This window comes from Saimiri boliviensis, chromosome 11 (assembly GCF_048565385.1).
Source record: "Saimiri boliviensis isolate mSaiBol1 chromosome 11, mSaiBol1.pri, whole genome shotgun sequence".
In the NCBI taxonomy this organism is placed as follows: Eukaryota; Metazoa; Chordata; class Mammalia; order Primates; family Cebidae; genus Saimiri; species Saimiri boliviensis.
Genome location: NC_133459.1, coordinates 26,451,884 through 26,478,066, shown reverse-complemented (window position 1 = coordinate 26,478,066; position 26,183 = coordinate 26,451,884). Strand labels below are relative to the sequence as shown.

The 26,183-nt window shown below is 50.2% G+C and overlaps 1 pseudogene; it reads right to left on the bottom strand.

Annotated features, from left to right (window-relative positions):
* Positions 1-5,523, bottom strand: part of LOC120366114 (glyceraldehyde-3-phosphate dehydrogenase pseudogene) — a 448,321-nt pseudogene extending 442,798 nt beyond the window's left edge.
* Positions 5,524-26,183: the final 20,660 nt, after the last annotated feature.

Here is a 26,183-nt window from a genome sequence, read left to right as displayed (position 1 = left end):
AAAGAAAAGAAAGGAAATAAATTTATTTTTGTTTTATTTATTTATTTATTTATTTTGAGGCGGAGTTTTCGCTCTTGTTACCCAGGCTGGAGTGCAATGGCGCGATCTCGGCTCACCACAACCTCCGCCTCCTGGGTTCAGGCAATTCTCCTGCCTCAGCCTCCTGAGTAGTTGGGATTACAGGCACGTGCCACCATGCCCAGCTAGTTTTTTTATATTTTTAGTAGAGACGGGGTTTTACCATGTTGACCAGGATGGTCTCGATCTCTCGACTTCGTGATCCACCCGCCTCGGCCTCCCAAAGTGCTGGGATTACAGGCTTGAGCCACCGCGCCCAGCAGGAAAGAAATTTATTTCTGACCGGGTGTGGTGGTTCACGCTTGTAATCCCAGCACTTTGGGAGGCTGAGGTGAGTGGATCACATGAGGTCAGGAGTCTGAGATCAGCCTGGCCAACATGGTGACAACCCTGCCTCTACTAAAAATACAAAAATTAGCCAGGTGTAGTGTCAGGCACCTGTAATTTCAGCTACTCAGGAGGCTGAGGCAAGAAAATCACTTGAACCTGGGAGGTAGAGGTTGCAGTGAGCCAAGATTGCACCATTGCACTCCAGCCTGGGCAAGAAGAGTGAAAATCTGTCTCAAAAAAAAAAAAAAAAAAAAAATTTCTTTTCATTTTGGAGGCTGGGAAGTCCAAGGCTGAGGGGCAGCATCTGATGAGAGCCATCTTGTTTTTCCTTTTTTTCTTTTCTCTTTCTTTTTTTTTTTTTTTTTGAAACGGAGTTTCACTCTTGTTACACAGGCTGGAGTGCAATGGCGCGATCTCGGCTCACCTCAACCTCCGCCTCCGGGGTTCAGGCAACTCGCCTGCCTCAGCCTCCTGTTTTTTCTTTTTTTAAAACTCCATCTCGGGATGGGTGCCGTGGCTCAAGCCTGTAATCCCAGCACTTTGGGAGGTCAAGATGCGTAGATCACGGGGTCAAGAGATCAAGACCATCCTGGTCAACATGGTGAAACCCCGTCTCTCCTAAAAATACAAAAAAATTAGCTGGACATGGTGGCAGGTGCCTGTAATCCCAGCTACTCAGGAGGCTGAGGCAAGAGAATTGCCTGAACTCAGGAGGTGGAGGTTGTGGTGAGCCGAGATCCAGCCATTGCACTCCAGCCTGGGTAACAAGAGCGAAACTCCGTCTCACTCTTGTCCGCCAGGCTGGAGTGCCAATGGTGTGATCTCTTCTCACTGCAACCTCCACCTCCTGGCTTCAAGTGATTCTCCTGCCTCAGCTTCCAGAGTAGCTGGGATTACAGGCACCTGCCACCACACCCGGCTAACTTTTGTATTTTTAGTTAGAGACAGGGTTTCACCAGGTCGGCCAGGCTGGTCTTCAGCTCCTGACCTCGGGTGACCCACCTGCCTTGGCCTCTCAAAGTGCTGGGATTACAGGTGTGGGCCACCACGCCAAGCCCGGTGAGGATCTTCTTGCTGAGTCATAAAATGGCAGAGGGCATCATATGGTGCGAGGGAAGAGGATGCCAACTCGGGTCTCTGTTTTTCTGGTAAGGCCACCAGAACCACCACTGGGGCCCCACCCTGGTGACCTGACCTAACGTCATTACCTCCCAAAGTCTCCACTTCCAAATCCATTAACACAAGAGGATTCATTTTCCAACACATGAAATTTGGGGGACACATTCAAACCACAACATAAGGTAATAATACCTGCCCACCTAATGGGGCAGGATCCAAAAACCTGGAGCGGAAAGGAAGAAGGAGCTTCTTAATGCATTTCAATTCAACGCTGTCCATATTTCTGCCCTGCCTGTTTAGGGCGCACTGTGAAGTTGCCAGAAAGCGGTGATCTGTGTCCTCCCAGCACTCACATAGGGAGGACCCAGTGTGGGAGGACTGGTCAAGCAGATCTTCCTTCCACAGCCTGGGGACCGGGGAAGCCCACCCGGAGGGCATCATGGGTAAGCCAACGGTGAGGGAGAGACACAGGGGGAGGGAAAAACAGAGGAGCATGTTATTGGAGTCCAAGAGTGAAGAGGGAGACTCAGGAGTCCCAGATCAACTTCCCTTTTTTCCTTTTCATTCCTAAGATTGTAAACGGAAATGCTTCTCATTCCTAAAGATCGTAAACTTCCCCTTTTCATATGTAATTCCTAAGACTATAAACTGAAACCCCTTTTTCATATGTAATTCCTAAGACTGTATACTTCCCTTTTCCTAAGACTGTAAACGGAAACCCTTTTCATATGTAATTCTTAAGACTGTTAACTGAGACCCTTTTCATATGTTAAGCTATGAACCTAAGATTCTTCCACGTGTAACATCTAAAGTATAAGCCTATGTAAAGAAGGAACCTTCTTTTGTTAGGCGAGCTTGGATATTGGGCAAATATGTCACCTGGCTCCCGGCCGAATAAAGTCCTTCCTCCAATATTCGGTGTCCGAGAGATCTGTTTCCCACGGCTGCTCCTGCAACATTTTGGTACGTTGGTCGGGAAGCGAGTCTCGGATAGCAGATGGCGGGGAAAAGTCTCTTAGGTGGTTTGCCTAGCCCTGTGGAGCATCCCTGCGGGGGGACTCCGGCTCCCTGGGGTGACGCATTCTGAGAGCGCTCCTGGGCAGGTATTTGCCCGGTGGAAAAGCCTCACCGGAGCGGAGCAGGGAGGCCCTGCAGTCCGGATCCACCCAGCGGCTGAACACCGAGGAGGAATGAGCAGTTGGCGAAGTCCGGCACACTGAATTTGGTAAGATTGTACCTGGGAAAGCAGCCCACCCCATTGGGTGGAAGCGTGGCCTGACCACCCACGGGTGCCAGATCGGCACATTGGAAGGTAGCTCTCTGTTGGATTGGAAGGAGAGCATTCCGATGTGTGTCTGTGTCGTGGATGTGTGTCTGTGTCATTGAGCTACTTGAAAGAATTAGAGACAGCCACACGAGGCTGAGTGAAAAAGCCTCTGTGCATTGTAAAGGGGCTGAAGTGAAGGTAAATTGGAGAGTGTTCGGGGACTGCTGTGGGTGAACTGACACTCCCCTAACTGTGGGAATTGTTTCTTTGAATTGGTTTTTTTTTTGTTTTTTTTTTTTTTGAGACGGAGTTTTACTCTTGTTACCCAGGCTGGAGTGCAATGGCGCGATCTCGGCTCACCGCAACCTCCGCCTCCTGGGTTCAGGCAATTCTCCTGCCTCAGCCTCCTGAGTAGTTGGGATTACAGGCACGCGCCACCATGCCCAGCTAATTTTTCGTATTTTTCGTAGAGACGGGGTTTCACCATGTTGACCAGGATGGTCTCGATCTCTTGACCTCGTGATCCACCTGCCTCGGCCTCCCAAAGTGCTGGGATTACAGGCTTGAGCCACCGTGCCCGGCCTTCTTTGAATTGTTAATATGGGTCACTCCCAAAGCAAGCCTACTACTTTAGAAATCATGGTGAAAAATTTCAAGAAGGGATTTAGTGGAGACTATAAAGTAACTATGACACCCGAGAAATTGAGGGTTTTATGTAGGGAAGACTGGCCAGCATTTCGGGTCGGTTGGCCCCCAGAGGGGACCCTAGACAGGTCCCTTGTCTCCAAAGTAAGGCATGAGATTACATACGGCGAACTAGAACACCTTGATCACTTTCCGTACATAGACTCGTGGTTGAAGTTAGTTTTGAACCCTCCGAAGTGGCTAAGAGAGCAGGTAGCAACTGTTTTAGTAGCCAAGGGACAGACTGCTAGAAGCCACCATCCCCCTCGCCGGCGAGAGACGCGGACTCCTAAGGCCCGGGCAGATTCAGCGGCAGGAACAACTCCCAAGGTTTTGGTCGACTCAGCGGCAGAAGAGTTTTTCTCGATAATGCCTCCTCCTCCTCGAGGACTCCCTGCCCCAGGGCCGGAAGCCTCGGCATCCCCACCAGAGCTGTGCACCCCTAAATCCCCCAGAGGAGACAAAAGAGAATGTGGAAAAACTCCGCCCATTGCAGCCCGCTTCCCAGAGGGAACTCCCCCTCTGGCAGCCCGTCTGTGACCCAAGGCCGGGGTGCAGATGCCTTTAAGAGAGCAGAGGTACACAGGAGTGGATGAGGATGGCCACATGGTAGAAAAGCTTGTTTTCACGTACCTGCCGTTCACCTTGGCTGATCGCATCAATTGGAAAAATAACAATTCGTCTTATACTGAGAAACCCCAAGCTCTCATTGATCTGCTCAAACTATTATTCAGACTCATAACCCCATTTGGGCTGATTGCCATCAGCTGCGTATGCATCTTTTTAACACAGACGAAAGGCGGAGAATACTCCAAGCCGCTTCTAATTGGCTGGAGGAGCATGTTCCTGCAGATTACCAGAACCCCCAAGAGTATGTCAGAGTCCAGTTACCGGGAACTGACCCCCAGTGGGATCCAAACACCCCGGAGGGCATGCAAAGGCTCATCCTCTACAGAGAAGCCTTGCTGGAAGGACTAAAAAAAGGGGCCCAGAGAGTTACAAACATTCATAAAGTCCCTGAGGTTCGTCAAGGAAAAGAGGAAAGCCCTACCCAATTCTGTGAAAGACTGTGTGAAGCTTATCGCATGTACACTCCGTTTGATCCTGAGGGTCCCGAAAACCAGCGTATGATAAATATGGCTTTAGTCAGTCAGTGTGCAGAAGATATTAGACGAAAATTGCAAAAACAGGCAGGATTCGCATGCATGAATACTTCACAGTTATTGGAAATAGGTAACCAGGTGTTTGTAAACCGAGAAACGGTGAACCAGAGGGAAAGTCGTAAAGAAAGGGAGCGCCAGGCTCCGCGGAATGCTGACTTGATAGCGGCCGCTATTAAAGGAGTGTCCCCAAGAGGGCAGGAGAAGGGGGGCTCCTGGAAGGCCTCCCAGTCTGCATGCCTCCTCCTGCCACGAGACCAGTGCGCTTTTTGTCGGGAAATAGGACATCGGAAGGAAAAATGCCCACGGTTGATGGGAAAACAGGGAGACCCTGAACACGAGGCTTCAGACAAAAGCCAAGGGGGCTCTGTTCAATCTAGTGGGAAGGGCCACTGGACTGAAGGGGACCGGGCTCCATTGCCCCCAAGGAGCCCATGGTCAGGATGACAGTAGGGGGCAAGGCCATTGACTTCCTTGTCGACACGGGTGCTGAATATTCGGTTGTGACCACCCCTGTGGCTCCCCTATCGAAGAAGACAACCAGTATTGTTGGCGCTACTGGGGTGTCAGAAAAACAATCTTCTTGTTTGCCTCGGACTTGTGAGCTGAGGGGACACGAGGTGATTCACCAGTGCCTATACATGCGTGATTGCCCTTTGCCCCTGCTAGGAAGGGACCTGCTCAGTAAGCTACGGGCAACCCTGACCTGCACAGAGAATGGCAACATGTGGTTGGCATTGCATAAAATGTCATAATGGCCCTCGGGGTGCCTCGTGAGGAAGAGTGGAGACTCTTCTTGACCAAACCAGACCAGGAAATAGAGCCTGAGTTAGCAAAACGATGGCCTAAGGTCTGGGCAAAGGACGATCCACCTGGGCTGGCAATTAACCCGGCCCCTGTGCTCATTGAAGTCAAGCCTGGGGCTCAACCGGTTAGACAAAAGCAGTATCCAGTTCCTCGAGAGGTACTAGAAGGCAGGCGTTCAGGTCCATCTAAAGCGCTTAAAGGACTGTGGAATTATAGTTCCTTGCCAGTCCCCATGGAACAGCCCCCTCTTGCCTGTCCCTAAACCAGGGACCAAAGACTACAGGCCAGCGCAAGACTTGCGCCTGGTCAATCCGGCCCCAGTGACTTTGCACCCAACTGTGCCTAATCCATACACGCTGCTGGGATTATTGCCAGCAGAGGATGGTTGGTTCACCTGCTTGGACTTAAAGGATGCTTTCTTTAGCATCAGACTGGCTTTCGAGAGTCAGAAGCTGTTTGCCTTTCAATGGGAGAATCCAGAAACAGGTGGGACCACACAGCACACGAGGACCCGGCTCCCCCAAGGGTTCAAGAACTCTCCTACCATCTTTGGGGAGGCCCTGGCCCGTGACCTCCAAAAGTTTGCTGCTAAAGTCTTAGGCTGCGTCCTCCTTCAATATGCTGATGATCTGTTATTGGGACACCCCACGGCAGTCGGGTGCACAAAAGGAACTGATGTTTTACTTCGGCACCTGGAGGACTGTGGGTATAAAGCGTCTAAAAAGAAAGCCCAGATTCACTGACAGCAAGTGAAGTATCTGGGGTTTAACATCTGGAAGGGGGAACGCAGCCTAGGAACAGAAAGGAAGCAAGTAATTTGCAACCTGCCGGAACCCAAGACTAGAAGGCAGGTGCGGGAGTTCCTGGGAGCCGTGGGCTTCTGTAGACTGCGGACTCCAAGCTTCGCGGTACGCGCTCTATGATGTGACAAACGGGGAGACAAGGAGCCCTTGGAATGGGGATCCCAGCAGCGTCAGGCCTATCAGGAACTGAAAATGAAACTAAGGTCAGCTCCAGCTTTGGGACTGCCTGATTTAACAAAGCCCTTCACATGATATGTGGCAGAAAGAGAAAAAGTGGCCGTTGGGGGCCTAGTTCAGACAGCAGGACCTTGGCCCAGGCCTGTAGCTACCTCTCCAGGCAGCTGGACGGAGTTTCCAAAGGATGGCCCCGTGCTTAAGGGCCCTGGCAGCAACTGCTCTGCTGGCACAAGAAGCAGATAAGCGAACTCTGAGACAGAACCTGAATGTCAAGGCACCTCAAGCAGTAGTGACTCCAATGAATACCAGAGGGCACCGCTATTATCAGATGTTAGGCTGACCAAACACTAGGGCCTGCTATGTGAAAATCCCCCCATCACCACTGAAGTCTGCAACACCTTAAACCCCACCACTTTGCTCTCAATGTCAGAGGGTCCTGTTGAACACAACTGTGTTGAAGTCCTGGACACAGTCTATTCCAGCAGACCTGATCCTTGGGATCAGCCATGGACAGTAGCCGACTGGGAGTTGTATGTAGATAGGAGCAGCTTTGTCAATTCATGAGGGGACAGATGAGCAGGCTACACCATGGTAACTCTGGACACCGTAAGCAAGGCCAAATCCCTGCCTCAGGGTACCTCGGCTCAAAAGGCTGAACTCATTGTTTAACTCAAGCCCTGGAGCCGAGTAAAGAGAAGTTGGTAAACGTCCATACCTTCCCGATTCTCCAAGTACCTGGAGCATTGTCCAAAAAGAGAGGCCTGTTAACTTCAGGGGGAAAAGAAATAAAGTATCAGCATGACATCTCGCAGCTCCTACAAATGGTCCGGAGAGTGATGGTCGTGCATTGCCGAGGACATCAGGGGGCCCGCACCTCCGTGGCCCTGGGAAATTCCCGAGCGGATTCAGCAGCTCGTAGGTAGGGTAGCATCTGCCCCCTACCGAATAGCAGTTACAGCCCCGCCGATTCCCCAGATCTCTGATCTAATACCTACTTACTCTAAGGAGGAAAGAGACTTTCCCAGACAGAAGGGGGGCAACTGATTAAGGAAGGATGGATCCATGGCCAGATGGAAGAACAGCAGCACCGCAGCGGCTGGGGCCGCAGCTGTTCAAGCCGCACGTGAGATCACTCATTTAGGTCTAGAGTCTATTGAAAAGATACTGGGCGGGTAATTTTACATCTCACGCTTAGCAGCCTTGAGCAAATCTGTGGCACAGCGATGCATTACACGTCGGCAACACAACGCTAGGCAGGGTCCAACTGTTCCCCCTGGAATTCAAGCTTATGGAGCAGCTCCGTTTGAAGATCTCCAGGTAGACTTTATTGAAATGTCCAAGTGTGGAGACATAAGTATTTGTTGGTCCTGGTGGGCACGTACTCTGGATGGGACTGAAAGAGCCCATCAAGTAACCTGTGTGCTGCTTCGAGATTTTACTCCTAGGTTTGGACTGCCACTGCACATCGGAGCAGAGAGTGGACCAGCCTTTGTGGCAGATTTAGTCCGGAACAGCAACGGCCTTGGGCATCACCTGGAAACTGCACACTGCCTACCGACCTCAGAGTTCCAGAAAAGTCGGGAAAAAAATGAACTGGACCATCAAAAACAGCTTAGGGAAAGTGTTTAGGAAACAAGATTAAAGTGGGTGCAGTCACTTCCCTTGGTCTTATTCAACATTAGATGCACCCCCTCTAGGAAGACGAGATATTCCCCTTTTAAGTCTACCATAGGCCCCCTACCCTAATTTGGGCACCCCTAGGAACTCCTCAGGAGTGGGGAGAGATTGAGTTAGGATGCTAGTTACCAGCTCCAAGGAGAGCTGCTTAGGATACTTCAACCTAAGTAAATAACAAATGTCCTGTAAGCCTTTTTCTCCCCAGTTCACCCTTTCTCGCCAGGTGATCCCGTGTGGATAAAGGACGGGAGTGCAGCCCCTCTAAAGCCACAATGGAAAGGACCTCAGCCCTGAGCCTGACCAATCCCACAGCTGTGAAGGTCGCGGGAATCCCAGCCGGAACCCACCACAGCCGTGTCAAAACCAGCAGCAGCTGGGACTTAGACCAAGGCCAGGACTGCAGAATGACTTTCAGAAGGACAACAAGCCTTGCTCCAGCCACATCGGAAGCCGGCTGGTCCACGCACGGCCGAAGCGTGGGGAGATTCACTGTTGGACTTGTTCTTAATATTTGGACTTGCACAGGAGGAACATTAATTTTGAAGAATGCCCTCAGTATGTACACCAGGTAGGACAGAAAAGTTACTCTTCTGTCCTGAAGTTCTTATAAATGTGAGGAGACACAGACGGGACCCTGTTTCTATAATGGTACTCAGTATAAGGTATGTACTCCATGAGACGGAGTGTTCTAATAATAATAGGTGTTTCTTTGCTGCTCCCTTGTCTACTCCCCTGTTCCTTCAGATGATTAGGGGATTCATCCCTACTGTAGTTAGCCAAAAAGTGACATCACAAGTGTATTATATGCAGCATTATCTGTGTTTCTTCAGAAAATCTGGAGAGTGAGAATGGAAGTGAGACCTCTCACTAATATCATAAGGTGGTGAGGGTCTCAAAGTGGGGAGTGAAGAGGGAGACTCAGGCGTCTCAGATCAACTTCCCTTTTTTCCTTTTCATTCCTAAGATGGTAAACTGAAATGCTTCTCATTCCTCAGACTGTAAACTGAAACCCCTTTTTCATATGTAATCCCTAAGACTACAAACTTCCCTTTTCCTAAGACTGTAAACTGAGACCCTTTTCATATGTTAAGCTACGAACCTAAGATTCTTCCACGGGCAACATCTAAAGTATAAGCCTATATAAAGAAGGAACCTTCTTTTGTTAGGCGAGCTTGGATATTGGGCAAATATGCCACCTGGCTCCCAGCTGAATATACTCCTTCCTCCAATATTCCAAGAGATCTGTCCCAGAGATCTGTTTCCCATGGCCGCTCCTGCAACAGTAGTACTCAATATTCAACACATTTCATAAAGAGATCTTCCAAACAGCCTTTGTGTGGGTGACAAGGCCATTTTATTTCTCACTTGGGTGCAAGCGGGTGGAATCCGAGAAAGGACAGGTGAAGGGGGTAAGGGTGAGAATTGCTTTCATAGGTTGGGGTAATTTTGGGGGGGGCGGGGTGTGGCAGAGTAAGATCAGTTACAGTGGTGGGAGGTAGGGGCAAGGAGTATACATGTCACAAGTTCATTTACAATGGTGGGTGGGGTGAGGCAGAAGAGTAGTTAAGATGGAAGTGTGGGGCAAAGAGTGTCACATTATCATACGAACAGTTAAGATGGCAGGGTGGGGTAAGAGGTATCCACATTATCAGAAGAAGAGTTTGGCAGGGCGTGGTGGCTCATGCCTGTAATCCCAACACTTTGGGATGCCAAGGCAGGCAGATCACCTGAGGTCAGGAGTTGAAGACCAGCCAGGCCAACATAGTAAAACCACAGTAAAACTTTCTTGAAAAAAAAAAGTTAGCTGGGCGCGGTGGCTCAAGCCTGTAATCCCAGCACTTTGGGAGGCCGAGGCGGGCAGATCACAAGGTCAAGAGATCGAGACCATCCTGGTCAACATGGTGAAACCCCGTCTCTAGTAAAAATACAAAAAATTGGCTGGGCATGGTGGTGCATGCCTGTAATCCCAGCTACTCAGGAGGCTGAGGCAGGAGAATTGCCTGAACCCAGGGGGCGGAGGTTGTGGTGAGCCGAGATCGCGCCATTGCACTCCAGCCTGGGTAACAAGAGCAAAACTCTGTCTCACAAAAAAAAAAAAAAAAAAAACCAGTTAAGATGGCAGGGTGGGGTGAGAGGTATTCACATTATCATAAGAATAGTTAAGGCCGGCGCAGTGGCTCAAGCCTGTAATCCCAGCACTTTGGGAGGCCGAGGCGGGTGGATCACAAGGTCAAAAGATCGAGACCATCCTGGTCAACATGGTGAAACCCCGTCTCTACTAAAAATACAAAAAATTAGCTGGGCATGGTGGCACGTGCCTGCAATCCCAGCTACTCAGGAGGCTGAGGCAGGAGAATTGCCTGAACCCAGGAGGCGGAGGTTGCGGTGAGCCGAGATCGCGCCATTGCACTCCAGCCTGGGTAACAAGAGCAAAACTCCGTCTCAAAAAAAAAAAAAAAAAAAAAAAAAAAGGTGGAAAACTGAGGCAGAGGGCAGTGGAGTGATGACCAGGGTCACACAGCACACAGCTAGGAAAGTATAAGCCAAGATTAAAACCATGCAGCGCTGGCCGGGCGCGGTGGCTCAAGCCTATAATCCCAGCACTTTGGGAGGCCAAGGCGGGTGGATCACGAGGTCAAGAGATCAAGACCATCCTGGTCAACATGGTGAAACCCCATCTAACTAAAAAAAAGAATAGTTAAGATGACAGGGTGTGAAGGGAGGCTTGTCCAGGGAAGCTCCCCTGGGCAATTAGGGACAATGGCAAATGCAGATCAGGGGTGTAGGACGATTAGCTGAGGCGGGCAGGCTTCAGACTTTCTGGGACCAGGCTTGCGCATGGGGACCTGACAGAGACATACTGGGGAACTGGAAGAGATTTCCAGTGGGAGGCATGGAGCCGCAGAGGCCTCAGTAAGGAGTTTGGTGTCAGTCCAAAGGTTTTGGGGGTGAGTTCTTGATTGATTCCAATGAGTGATGTGGTATGAATTGCATTTAGCAAGACTCTGCTGAGGTGTGAAGATTGCTCGGCAGGGCAGGGAGGGGCAGTTAGGAGGCTGGTGAGGTTGCTTAGAGGAAAGGATGGACGCCCAGCCTGGGAGGCTGAGGGGAGAGGCAGGTAGGAGGCAGAACGGAGTGAGGGGCAAAGCCCGTGGGGTCTAGGTGAAGGGGCGCATCTCTCCTGTCTGGGCAATGTGCTTCTCGCTCTGCTAGAGTCCCGGGTGGTCGTTGGGGGGCCATGTGCTGGGAAGGGAGCCCGCCTCAGATATATTTATTTGTTTGTATATATTTATTTATTTACCTAGAGACTGAATGATTAGACTGGCTAATTTTGGTATTTTGGGTAGGTAATATTTGGTATTTGGAGTTTTGCCAGGTTGTCCAGGCTGGTCTCAAACTCCTGGGTTCAAGCGATCCTCCTGCCTCAACCTCCTGAAGTGCTGAGATACGGGTGTGAGCCACGGCGACCAGCCCCTCTGCTCTTCCTAAATGCAGCTCTGACTTGTCACCTCCTGCTTCAACACTTCCAGGACTCCCCATGGCCCTCGGGTGACGTCTGAGCTCCTGATGACCTGGTCTTCTGTGTCCTGGCCCCTGACGACATTCCAGCCTCAGCCCTTGCCTTCTCCTTCCAAAACATTCTGTCCGGCCGCATCACAGCACTTGCATTTCCTCAATCCTGAAACATCTCCTCACTTCCCCAGGCCTTTTGTACATGTCCGGAATACTCTCACCACACTTTCTTATTATTTATTTTTTGTACTTTTAGTAGAGATGGGGTTTCACCATGTTGGCCAGGCTGGTCTTGAACTTCTGACCACCCACCTTGGCCTGATCCATCCACCCCAGCCTCCCAAAGTGCTGGGATTACAGGTGTGGGCCACGGCACCCAGCCGCTCCTCCCCACTCTTGTGCCTGGATAACCTTTATTTGTCCTTCTGATCCCAGCCCTGACAGCCCTTTTCCTGTGAAGCCTTCCTGGTGGCCTGGCTGGTCAGGTGCTTCCTTGGTTTGCCCCAATCCCAACATTGATTCATTCATTCAACACATTTTTGTGAATGGCCATTGACGTGCTAGGCTGTTCCAGCCATTTTGAATACACTGGGAATCAAAAGAGACAACAGCCCCTGCCCCTAGTGGAACTTACCCTCAAATGAGGGGAGGCAGACCATAAAAACTACGCAGTAAATAAGTCAATGATACCACCAGAGGGCAGTATGCAGAGGAGGGGAGGGCGCTGTGGGAACAGTGGGGCAAGTGGGGAGGTGGGATCAGGGGTTGGAGTGAGGAGGGTTGGCCTCATTGAGATGGTGGCCTTCGGTCCTCCAGCCACAGATTCCCAGGAACATAGGGGCATCTGGATGTGGGTAACACCCCCCATGGCCACCGAGGAAGGAGACCTGTCCAGACCCCAGTCACAATTAATGCCTGAAGAATATTTTATAGTGTTATTACTCAGCTATTTCCTGTATATAATCATATATTAGTTTATAGAATTAGTGCCTGAAGTATAACTTACTGCTGACATATATCTAGCTTATGTAATCATACGTAATACTTACATCTAGCATACTTAGTTCTATATAATCTTTCTACGTAATCATATAGGTATTGTAGTCAGAGCTGTACTGACATATTTAGTGCTGATTTATAAAATCCTTCTCTATAGGCCGGGCGTGGTGGCTCACACCTGTAATCCAAGCACTTTGGAGGCCAAGGCGGGCACATCACCTGAGGTCGGGCGTTCAAGAACAGCCTGACCAACATGGTGAAACTCCGTCTTTAAAAAAAAAAAAAACGTTCTTTTCTATAACCATATAGCAGTTTGTAGTAGGAGGAATGCCTAGAGCAGTCACAGAACAGAAGCAGTACATGGGAAAACATCCAGACCAGGACGAGAACCAAAGACCCAGGCGGTGGCGTCCCTGCCTGAAAGGGCACACACTGTATGGCAGGCTTGGAGCAAGGGCCTCTCCTTCTTCTGATAAAGAAGTTGTAGTACCTTGCAGCCAGTTCCTGTGGAAAGTAAGCCTCAGGCCTCAGATCCTGGAAATAACCGAGGGAGAAGAACCCCTCCAGTCACAGCGGCCGTACACCCTGTCGGTCTTTTCTCACTTCTGTGCTAGCTGAAATCATCCTCCCATAAATATCTTTATTTTTTTTTTGAGACGGAGTTTCATTCTTGTTACCCAGGCTGGAGTGCAATGCCGCCATCTTGGCTCACTGCGACCTCCGCCTCCTGGGTTCTGGCAATTCTCCCGCCTCAGCCTCCTGAGTAGCTGGGATTACAGGCACGCGCCACCATGCCCAGCTAATTGTTTGTATTTTTAGTAGAGACGGGGTTTCACCATGTTGACCAGGATGGTCTCGATCTCTCGACCTCGTGATCCACCCGCCTCGCCCTCACAAAGTGCTGGGATTACAGGCTTGAGCCACCGCACCCGGCTCCTCCTATAAATATCTTAAGAGCACAAGTCTGTCAGCTCCCACTGCACTGGCTTACAGTATCCTTCTATTAGAAATCCTTTGAAGTCTCCAGCCCCCAGATAAGAAATGTTGCCCATGACCTGTTTGTTGCACACAGCCCACCTCCTTGCCTCGGTGACCTAATGAGGGTGGACCCCTTTTCTGTACACGACCCTCTACTACTGTACACAGCACGGCCCCCTACTGTGCACGGCCCACTTCTCTGCCCAGGTGACATAATGCGGTGGCCGCCTCACTTGTGACTCATGTGATTATACATGACCTACTACTAAGCCTATAGATGATGACCTCACTCACGACCCTGCCCCCTGCTTGTACCTAATAAATACAGATGCTTCTGGGCATTTGGGGCTGTCGCCGATCTCCCCTCACAGGTGGCGTGGCTCCCTGAGTCCAGATGCTCTTCACCAGTTCTTCAATGTCCTGTCTCTTTACTTCTCAGATCCTGCACCTCAGCACAGCATAAGAGACACCCCACGACCCTGTGGGGCCCTACAGCCCTACATCTCAACAAGTTGGGTCTGTGACTCACAGGGATAGCACACTCCACGGGAAACCGTGGGGTGACTCAGTAAGCAGGTGTTGAAAAGAACTTACAGGATTCGGGTTAGATGACTTCTGAGGGCTTGAGAAAGCAGGGCTGCCAGGCGCGGTGACTCACGCCTGTAATCCCAGCACTGGGAGGCCGAGGCGGGTGGATCACCTGAGGTCAGGGTTCAAGACCGGCCTGAACAACATAGAGAAAGCCTGTCTGTACTAAAAATACAAAAAATTTAGTGAGGCGTGGTGGCACATGCTTGTAATCCCAGCTACTCAAGAGGCTGAGGCAGGAGAATCACTTGAACCTGGGAGGCGGCGGTTGCAGTGAGCCAAGATTGTGCCATTGCCCTCCAGCCTGGGCAACAGGAGCAAAACTCCATCTCAAAAAAAAAAAAAAACCAGCAAAGAAAGCAAGCAGGGCTTCAGGCCCAGCACGATGGCTCATGCCTGTAATCCTAGCTCTCTGGGAGGCCCAGCAGGGTGGATCACTTGAATTCAGGAGTTCAAGACCAGCCTGACCAACATGGTGAAACTCTGGCTCTACTAAAAATACAAAAAGTAGCTGGGCGTGGTGCTGTGTGCCTGTAATCCCATAATCCCAGCTACTTGAGAAGCTGAGGCAGGGGAACCACTTGAACCCAGGAGGTGGAGGTTGCAGTGAGCTGAGACCATGCCACTGCACTCCAGCCTGGGTGACAAAGCCAGAGTCCATCTCAGAAGAACAGCAACAACAACAAAAAGCAGGGCTTCACTCTGGATTGGATGCTGTGCTGGAGCAAGGGTAGTTCTATAGCTGAGGACATTAATACATTTTTATTTTTATTTATTTGTTTTTTTTGAGCTGGAGTTTCGCTCTTGTTACCCAGGCAGGAGTGCAAATGCGCAATCTCGGCTCATCGCAACCTCCGCCTCCTGGGTTCAGGTAATTCTCCTGCCTCGGCCTCCTGAGTAGCTGGGATTACAGGCACGCGCCACCATGCCCAGCTAATTTTTTGTATTTTTAGTAGAGACGGGGTTTCATCATGTTGACCAGGATGGTCTCGATCTCTTGACCTCGTGATCCATCTGCCTTGGCCTCCCAAAGTGCTGGGATATCAGGCGTGAGCCACAGCACCGGGCCCATTTTTTTTAAAAAAAATAAAGACGGGGTTTCACCATGTTGGTCAGGCTGGTTTTGAACTCCCGACGTCAGGTGATCCGCCGGCCTTGGCCTCCAAAGTGCTTGGATTACGCGCGTGAGCCACCGCGCCCAGGCGGCATTAATACATTTTATCTACAAGGAGGGCAGACTAGACCGAGGCTAGAGCTGTGATTAGTCAGAAGCAACAGCCTCTCCTCTGAGCCAGGAGGATTGTACTCCTTTCTGGGTCTGTTGTGACAAATGACTGCAAACTTGGCAGCTGAAAGCAACATGAACGTGTCCTCTTACAGGTCTAGAGGCCGGAAATCAAGGTGCTCCAGGGTGCTTCCTTGTGGAAGCTCTGAGGCAATCCCTGTGCTCCTCGGCTTGCAGACAGATCGTTCTCACCGCTGCATCTTCCCATGGCCTTCCCCTCTGCGTCTCTGTCTTCTCTTTTTCCGTCTATTAGATCATTCCTAGAGTAGGGCCCACCCTAATGCAGGACATTCTCAACTCGAGATCCTGACCTTAATTACATTTGCAAAGATCCTCCTTCAACTGTGAATTCTGAGGTCCTGGACAAACGTTTTAGGGGCTACAAGTCAATGCCCACTGCGGGGATGATGGGTCCTTTCTGTGGCTCGGACAGTGTTCACATTTGATCTGTGCTCAGACATGGCTTTGGAGTGGCCTGGTTTGGGTCATGATCCCTCACGGTCACCGGATGGCTTGTTTGCTGCTCATGTCCTGCGAAGTCATTTGCGTTCAGCTGGAGAATACTGAAGCCCCACTGGGTGCCAGGCTGGCTCCAGGAGGTCAGGGCCTGCTTTTCTCTTTCTCACCGTAGGGACTGGGAGCGAGGAACCACTGCTGACATCTGGGAGAGAGGTCCAGACCAAGGGGCAGGGCGGGCATGTGACCTGAGGGTGGAAGGAACAGCTAGAAGCCCGGTGTCTACAGGGGAGCGAGCAAAGGGAAGCAGAGAGGCGATGGGAGGGCAAGGGTGTGCAGGGCAGGGCGAGGCTGGCTCTCACTCGGAGGGAAATGAGGGGCCGCCGAGAAGCGAACATGATTGACTGTGGAGGGAGTGAGTTTCGGGGAAGTGCCCGACTAGAGCGGGTTCAACAGCAAATGGAGGAGAGGAACTGGGGACGGCAGAGAAGTGGGAGGGCAGCAGGGGCAGCTGGCGGGGAGGGAGCCAAGAGGGTTTGGCTACTTTTCCACAAAGGTGAGAACAATAGTGGTGAGCCTGGATGCTGCTGCCAGTGACCCAAAGGAGACGGAGGACTGCCAGGAGCAGGATGGGGCACGGGGGCTGCAGGCGCCCTGATGGGGGTGGCGGGGATGTGGGGGCCGCTGGGGCCGGCAGGCTGGGAGCCAGGGTAAGGGGCTCAGGAGTGCACTTCCTGCTGGCAACCCTGCCCGGGACCATGGGTGCCAGCCTCTATGGAGAGCTGCCCAGCCCCAACCTGGCACAGCTGTGGAGACTCCGCAGTACTTGAAGCCCCATATGCCACAAAGGGGACAGAGACAGAGACAGAAGGGACAGGAAACTGAGAAAGAAAAAACTCAGAAACGGACCAAAGCCCACAGCCTGTCACAGACCTGGAAAGAGGCAGGGGAGGCAGCCTGGGTCAGGTACTCCCCTGCGCTGCTCCTGCTCCAAAACCTCAGGGCTGCATTAGAACGCCCGCTGCATGGTTTTCCAGGGCTGTGTCCTGGGTCCTTGCACCCTGAGCCTCAAGCTCCCCGTCTGTAAAATGGGGACACTGCCAACCTCCTCTCAGGCCTGTTACCCTCTCAGTTACTAAGGGGGTAGCTCCCATAAAGCGCCCAGTGGGTGAGTCTGACTCTCTTCCTTCCCACCCTCCCCATCTCCTGCCTCAACAGCGCTGGAGTCCAAAAGTGGGCACAGGGCCCACCCTGCTGGCCGACACTGGAACTGCACCCATGCCCCTGTTTAGACACAGAAGCGTTGGCCGGGCAGGGTGGCTCACTCCTGTAATCCCAGCACTTTGGGAGGCCAAGGTGGGCAGATCACGAGGTTAGGAGTTCAAGACCAGTCTAGCCAACAAGATGAAACACCGTTTCTACTAAAAATACAAAAATATAGCCTAGTGTGGTGATGTGCGCTTGTAATCCCTCAGGAGGCTACTCAGGAGGCTGAGGCAGGAGAATCGTGTGAACCCGGGAGGCGGAGGTTGCAGTGAGCCAATATCGTCCCATTGAACTCCAGCCCGGGCGACACTGCGAGACTCCGTCTCAGAAATAAAAAATAAATTAAATTAAAAAAAAAAAAACAGGGCCGGGCACAGTGGCTCACGCTTGTAATCCAAGCACTTTGGGAGGCTGAGGTGGGTGAATCACCTGAGGTCACGAGTTCAACACCAGCCTGGCCATCATGGTGAAACCCCATCTTTAAAAAAAAAAAAAAAAAAAAAAAAAAAAGAGGTGGAAGCCTCAGCATCCAATTCCCTCCAGGAAAACAGGCAATGGTTTTATGCCTTCACCACATAGAATATCCAAATCTACAGGCATTCAGGGGCCTTCCCTGCATCCTGGCACATGCCAACTTTTAGTCCACCCTGCCCCATCCGTGCTCCCACAGTAGCTCCTGAGTGGAGCGCCCTCCCCTCCACCAAGAGCAGACATCCAGTGTCACACTCTTTGAAGCCGCCCTCCCGTCCCACAGGCACAACTAACGGAGAAACTCTCCCCCTAGTCTTCTTGAAACACCTTGACTTACCTCTAGAGTTGCTAAGCTGTGAGAAAGAGAGCACCAGAACACCTGCTTATCCTCCTGCATGGAGAGACTCACAAGAGACCGGGGACTCCCTTCTTCAACTGGCTAATTTTTGTATTTGTAGTAGAGATGGAGTTTCACCATTTAGCCAGGCTGATCTTGAACTCCTGGTCTCAAGTGATTTGCCCGCCTTGGCCTCCCAAAGTGCCGGGATTACAGGCATGAGCCACCATGTCCAGCCTATTCTAATTTATACCAAACTTTTGGAAGGTTTTGACCAGGGAGTGATGTGGTCTGCCTTACATTTTAAAAAGCACATTCAGCCGGGCGCGGTGGCTCAAGCGTGTAATCCCAGCACTTTGGGAGGCTGAGACGGGTGGATCACGAGGTCAAGAGATCGAGACCATCCTGGTCAATATGGTGAAACCCCGTCTCTCCTAAAAATACAAAAAAGTAGCTGGGCATGGTGGCACATGCCTGTAATCCGAGCTACTCAGGAGGCTGAGGCAGGAGAACTGCCTGAACCACCCAGGAGGCGGAGGTTGCGGTGAGCCGAGATCGCGCCATTGCACTCCAGCCTGGGTAACAAGACTGAAAAAAAAAGCACATTCAGGGCCGGGCGTGCTGGCTCATGCCTGTAATCCCAGCACTTTGGGGGCTGAGGGAGGTGAATCATGAGGTCAGGAGTTCAAGACCAGCCCGGCCAACATGATGAAACCCCATCTCTGCCAAAAATACAAAAATTAGCTGGGCATGGTGGTGGGTGCCTGCCATCTCAGCTACTTGGGAGGCTGAGGCAGGAAAATCCCTTGAACCCAGGAGACGGAAGTTGCACGGAGCCGAGATCCCGCCATTGCACTCCAGCCTGGGCGACAAGAACAAGACTTGGTCTCAAAGAAAGAAAAAGAAACCGCATTCAGGCTGCTGTTCCGAGAACAGAGTATGAGGCACCAGAAATGGCCACAGAAATAATTCAGGGAGATGATTCTTGGGATAAGAAGGGATGGGTTCCCACGTATTTTGAAGGTAGAGCTGACAAGAGTTATTGGTGGATTCGATATTGGAAAGAAAGAAAAGGGAGGATTCAAAACTGAGTCCTTGGAGGATAAAACCCAGAGGTCTGTTTTAGAGTCACCAAGTAGGAGATGCCAGTTGCATATCCCAGTGAAGTAGAGAGTGGACACTGGATCTTAAAGCTGGACTCAAGGAAGAGGCCAGGGATAGAGACAGAACGTTGGGAGTCATCATTGTGTAGCTGATATGTAGAGCCCTAAATATGATGAGATAACTAGGGACTTAGGAGGGCGGAGACCTGAACTCGGGACCACACTAACCTTTAGAAGTCTAGAAGCAGAATAGGAACCAATGCAAGGCAAATCCGTGCCTGGTTGGGCAGAAGGAAAACCAGGAGATAGGATTTTGTGAATATTCTGGAAGGAGTGTTTCAAGAACTAGAGAGTAGAGATAGACTACAGAATGCTGCCTGAAGTCAAGGAAGACTGTGAAAGAGATCTGCTGTTGGATCTTCAAAAGAGACTCAGTAGCGGATGGAGAGGTGAAGTGAGCTGAAGATCATAGAATGGGTACAAAGTTTAGAGTGCTTTTTTAATTACTATACTTCGTAACGTATTTCTGTATGTGTCAAATATTTATACGAGAAAAATGGGTGAAAAGTGAGAATGGGCCAGGCACGGTGGCCCAGACCTATAATCCCAGCACTTTGAGCAACCAAGGCTGAAGGACCACTTCAGGCCGAGTTCAGCACCAGCCCCGACGCCACAGTGAGACCCTGCACAAATGTTTGTGTCTCCACAAATATTTAAAAACTACCTGGGCATGCTGGTATGTGCCTGTAGTCTCAGTTATGAAAGGGGCTGAAGATTGATGCTTTCAAGGGACCTTGATTCTTTTGGTGGGGGGAGGTAGGGATGGGGACTCGTTGTGTTGTTCAGGCTGGTTTTGAACGCCTGGGCTCAAGTGACCCTCCCACCTCAGCCTCCCAAAGTGCTGGGATTACAGGCATGACCCACTCTGCCTGGTGGACTGTTGGCTTTTAATAAGCATTTGTTGAACGAGTGAATCTCCCGACTAGACGGGATTTCTTCTCATGAGCTTTCACAGTGCTCTGAATCTATCGTGGGTACTTAAACCTATTTGGTCCTCGGCTGTTTTGGATTCAAGTTCGGTAGATGAAGCACTGACGGCACATGCTGTCCACCAAGCACTGTGCGACAATGGAAGGACTTGCGTGGGAAGGTGACGCGCAGCGTGACGGGGCCGTGCAAGTGCTGTGAGGCGAGAAGAAAGAGAATGGCTTCAGTCGGCTTGGGGGATGTCAGGCAAGGCTTTACAAGGCAGTGGCAATTGAGTTGGATTTAGAAGGAAGAGAGGAGTGTTTACCAGGTAGGTGAGGGGAAGAGCATGCCAGACAGGGAACAACATGTTCAGATCAGCGGCATGTTTGAGGACGGCAAGAAGTCCAAGTGCAGCTGGGGAGTAAAGCGTGTTCTGAGGGAGTGGGCAAGGGTCATATACAGATGAACAGCCAGGAGTTTTCCACTTCCCACAGGCAGAGGGAGCTGCTTGAAAGCTTTAAGTAGAGGAGTGGCCAGACTAGAGGAGGTTATGAGTCATGGCAATGGGAGGGTTGATGGGAGTGGGAGAGGCCAGAGGCTCAGGTACCACCCAGGAGACCAGGGCTAACGGGGATCTACCTGAGCTACACCGTCCAGTGATAGGCTGTGGCGACAGATTGAGGAAAGAGAGTAAATGACGGCTGAGGTCTTTGGGGTTGCGTTTGGTTTAACTGAGATGGAATATAAGAGGGCAAGCAGGTTTAGGGAGGAAAGTAATGAATTTTATTTTATTTTGAGGCGTCCGAAATGTTTAAGTGGAGGTATCCAGTTAGATGGGTGGCAGCGAGGATTCGTGGCCCAGGAGGCGGTCTGGAATGAAATCCTGGGGCACTGTCAGCCTTTTGGGAGACAGAAGAGGCTGATGAGGGATGCTGAGAAGGTTCGGTTTGAGAGGCAAGTGGAGAACCAGAAGAACACGGTGTCAGGAAGCCTCGGGAGGAGCACGTTTCCAGAGGAGTGTGGTCAGCAGTGTCTGCTTCTCAAAGGTCGATTATGACAAGGACTGAGAGAGACTTTGGGATAATTGTTGGAAAGTTTCGGTGGCTTTGGTGAAAACAGTTTCAGAGGTGTACTTGGGGAGCACCTAAACAGGGTGGGCTGAGGAGTGACTGGGGAGAAAGGCAACGAAAACAGTGATTGCAGAGCATTCCAAGAATTCGGTAGTAAGAGAAGAAGGAACGCGGATGATGGGGACGCCATCTCCTTCTCTCTGCCTGCATCGCTTCATGCCTCTTGACCCTCAGTGAGCGCTCGGGTGAGGGAACCCCAAGGATGCCGTAATAGCAGTCTCTGGGTCATCTTCTTCTCACCGCTGCTCTTCTCTGGTTCCTCTCACATCACAAAAAAAGCAGCCAAGAGTGGCTTTCTCCTTTTTTTTCTTCTTGCAGAGTTATCTTTCTCTTTTTGATATGTATGTGCTTCGGAGAGTTCCTCTGTCTTCCTATGAAATACTCATTAGATAATAACTGTCCATTCCAGTGCAAACAGTGTAACCGGGAAACTTTGTTTCAATTGTTTTTTGTAAGCTGCTTAACCGGCCGTTTCAAGTAGTAAAGACTTGTGTTGAACTTGGTGGATTTTCTTAATGTTGTTAACTTCTTTCTTAATTCAGCCGTCAGCAGGGAGAGCACCTGTCAGCAATCCAGGAAGGAGTGAAGCAGGGGACTTTGGTGGGAATAGCTTTATGCCAGCAAACGGCCTGACTGTGGCCCAAAACCAGGTAAACACCATCACAGACGATCTTAAACTTTGTTACTTCCTCAATGAGCTAAGACTGTTTTAGGACCTGGGTCATTTCTTTCCTATAAAGGGACTCGGGTTTGCAAAGGGGAGGCTAATGCAAAATAGTTGCTAAAGTCTTTTTGATTTGAATCTTCCGGTGCTGAATTTGATTAAGGCTTGTCCAAGACCTGAAGGGTTGAACTTTCAAGATCTCAAGAACCAGCCGAAACACATGCCTGTATCCTCAATCAGGTAAGTATTTGATTTTCATGAGCTCAGGCTCTGGCATTGTACCTATTTCACCTCACAAGGGTTTCTTGATAATGACAAGTGAGTTTAAAAAGTAAAACTTGGTTGGCCAGGCACGGTGGATCACCTGAGGTCAGGAGTTCGAGACCAGCCTGGCCAACGTGGTGAAACCATGTCTCTCCTAAAAACGCAAAAATTATCCGAGCGTGGTGGCGCACACCTGTAATCCCAGCCGTTTGGAGGCTAAGGCAAGAGAATCTCTTGAACGTGGGAGGCGGAGGTTACACTGAGCCAAGATCACGCACTGCATTCCAGCCTGGGTGACAGAGTGAGATTTTGTCTCAGAAAAAAAGCATAAGTTGGCCAAGCACTGTAGTTTATGCCTGTAGTCCTAGCACTTTGGGAGGACAAGGTGGGCAGATTGCTTGAACTCAGGAGTTCAAGACCAGCCTGGGCAACATGGCAAAACCCTTGTCTCCACAAAAAAAAATACAGAAAAATTAGCTGGGCACAGTGACGTATTCCTGCAGTCCCAGCTACCAAGGAGGCTGAAGTGGGAGGATCACTTGAGCCCAGAAGGTCGAGGCTGCAGTGAGCCATGATTGTGCCACTGCACTCCATCCTGGACGACGGGGTGAAAGTGTCACCAAAAAAAAAAAAAAAAAAAAGCCGCGCACGGCGAGGCGTGCCTGTAGTCCCAGCTTCGTGGAAGGCTGAGGTGGGAGGATATCTTGAGCTCAGGAGCTCTGGGCTGTAGCGCACTATGCCGATCAGGTGTCTGCGCTAAGTTTGGCATCAATATGGTGACCTCCCGGGAGCGGGGGACCACCAGGTTACCTAAGGAGGGCTGAACCGGCCCAGGTTGGAAACAGAGCAGGTCAAAACTCTGGTGTGGATCAGTAGTGGGATTGCGCCTGTGAATAGCCACTGCACTCCAGCCTGGGCAACATAGTGAGACCCCGTCTGTAAAATAAATAAATAAACAAACAAACACAACCCTATCGACAGAATGGAAATTGTTCAGCTATGGAAAAATAGGAAAAGACTATGCACTAAAATGGTGCTACCCATCACATCACTCATTCGGTCAAGTTTTTCATTCAGGAAACACTAAGGATCACTATATATGAGGGATATATAATAATTCTGAGCAAAAAGTTGACCTGATTTCCTTATGGGACTTCGATTGGAGGAGGGAAGTCCTTGGCTCCTGGTCCTCAGGTGTACACGCCCGTTGCTGTTTACTGTCCCCACGGTGGACCGAGTGTACTGCCTGGACCTTATTCAACAATCAGTCCTTCCAACACCCTTATCCTGATTCCACCTTAGAGAAGCAGCCGCCTGACTCCACTATAGTAAACTAATCAAACAAGCTGACTTACGGCGCTTATGAGTTATTTGTTACTAGGCCGGGCGCGGTGGCTCAAGCCTGTAATCCCAGCACTTTGGGAGGCCGAGGCGGGTGGATCACGAGGTCGAGAGATCGAGACCGACGTGGTCAACATGGTGAAACCCCGTCTCTACTAAAAATACAAAAAATTAGCTGGGCATGGTGGTGCGTGCCTGTAATTCCAGCTACTCAGGAGGCTGAGGCAGGAGAACTGCCTGAACCCAGGAGGCGGAGGTTGCGGTGAGCCGAGATCGCGCCATTGGTCTCCAGCCTGGGTAACGAGAGCAAAACTCCGTCTCAAAGAAACAAAGGTTGGAAGGTTTCCTAGTGTTTCCTTTGCTTCCCACAACTTTACTTCCCAGAGGGGGACCAAAGGAGTTTCAGTGTGTGGATGGAAAAGGGGGATTTTTAAAGACAACTGTTTCTACTAGGAGATTTTGTGTGCGTGAAGGCAGCTTTAGATTCTTGTTTCCCTGCTTAGACTGTTTAAGTGAGGCCCCGTTGTCTTTCCTTTACACAGTTTGGGCGAGGGATCCAAGACAGCCCCAGTTGCTATGGCCTCCATGAGTAAGCTCTTTTGTAATTTTACTGGCAGTTCTCCCTGTGAGAGCCTCCGGTGTGCAAAATAGTTGTCAATTCTTAGCTCCGGTAGAGAGTCGGGAGATGAGCAAAATGTGCATATTTGGCCATATCCAAAAGATGGCTTCCTTCTGCATTGGCCTGAAAATGATTTTTGTTTTTTCATTCGTTCTAGGCAAGCTGTGGATTTTCTGAGCAATGAGGGGCACATCTATTCTACTGTGGATGATGATCATTTTAAATCCAGATGCAGAATAACTAGATCTCATTGGGTCCCTGAGATATTTTACAGCTGGACCTAGTTTGGCAGTCTCTTGTCTCCAGCTCTTCCTACATTCGGCCAGGTGGCTTCTCGGAAGCAGGTTTCACGTCGAAAAGGTCTCTACTGATGTCCTTTTGAAACATACTGCTCTTCCGTTTTAGTTTCAAGCTCAGAGGGAGATGGACGATTGACAGGGATGCAATCCAGGGTGGCGTTTCTTGAGGAAGTTACAAATAAGCTTGTGACATCAAGATAGATGGGATTGGAAGGACGCTAGCAGGAGAGTACTTACAAAGTGCTCGGGAGTTTCTCTTTTTAAAATGTTTCCTGCTGAAAGAAGATGAGCAGGACCGGGGCCTTGTAGGCAGAGCCCTAACCGGGTAACCTGCTGGCCTCTGCCTGTTTCTGTCCCACTTTGGTTGTGTGGCATTACTTTCAGAATTGCACTTTCTTGCTTGTCGTGGCTGCTGCTTGTCATGACGGTATGTTTCTGTGAACACGAGGTTCTGTGGTGGTGCCTCCAGGGGCAGAGGAAAGGAAGTGTTACTGCGTTTTGGGCAAAATAAGTGCATTCAGATGTTTAATAAAACACTTCGATTGCAGTAACTTGTGAAAGTGTTCTCATGTTTATTTCCGAGTAATGTAACGACTACTTTGTCATCTGAGGCAATGTAACCTAGTGAAACTTGGATTTGCATTCCGGCTCTCCCTCATTCTAGATAGAGCAGGCTGTGTCCGCTCTGAGCACCTTTGTTTCCTCATTCGCAAAAAGGAAATATTATCGCCCATGGGTTTGGTGTAAAGATTGAATAAAACTGTAGCCTGTAAAGCATCTAAATCTAACATTGCCATTCAAAGGGATTATGGAATGGACGTTAATGTTGAGTCTTTGGCAGTGTGTGATCATGTAACTGAATCGAACAGCTACCCATTTGGCCTCAAGATGAGGCTTTCCGAAAGCCTATGGGCATTTTTTTTGATTTTTTGGCCCACTCGATCAGCTGTTTCTTACAGAAAAAGAAAGTAGCTCTGCCCGGCGCGCGCGGTGGCTCAAGCCTGTAATCCAAGCACTTTGGGAGGCCGAGGCGGGTGGATCAAGAGGTCGAGAGATCGAGACCATCCTGGTCAACATGGTGAAACCCCGTCTCTACTAAAAGTGCAAAAAATTAGCTGGGCATGGTGGCACGTGCCTGTAATCCCAGCTACTCAGGAGGCTGAGGCAGGAGAATTGCCTGAGCCCAGGAGGCGGAGGTTGCGGTGAGCCGAGATCGCGCCATTGCACTCCAGCCTGAGTAACAAGGGCGAAACGCCGTCTCAAAAAAAAAAAAAAAGAAAGAAACTAGCTCTAACTATGTTTCTAAAAGCTGACGAGCAGCTGTGTAGAGAAGGTTCCACCTGGTTGGTTTCTAACGGCAACCAAGAAATGTGTTCTCTACATGCAGAGTTGTGAACATCCTCGGCGCTATCCAGATGTGTCAAACTCAGCCAGCCAGCACGTTGATTTGCAAGTGTGTTCATTCCTGGTTATTTTCTCCAAGAACAATGACTAAAAACAAGCAAAATCATAGATGTCTGAGTTTGGAATGCATGATAGGATACTTTTATGGTTGGTGCTTCACCTTCTAGTCCTCAAGCTGCTGCCCTCGAAAAGTACTGCAGTAGCAGTACCTCTAGGTGGAAGTATTTTTTTTCTTTTGATAAAAATCAGATGATGACTCAGCAGTTAACAACTGCTTGTTCATTTAGGGCTGTTTGGATCCCCGCTATATCAACCCATAGGTCCGGTACCAGGAATAGAAAGCACAATAAGAGATTGTTCCTAATCCTGGCTGGTAGGTAGCAAGCTGGGATCCT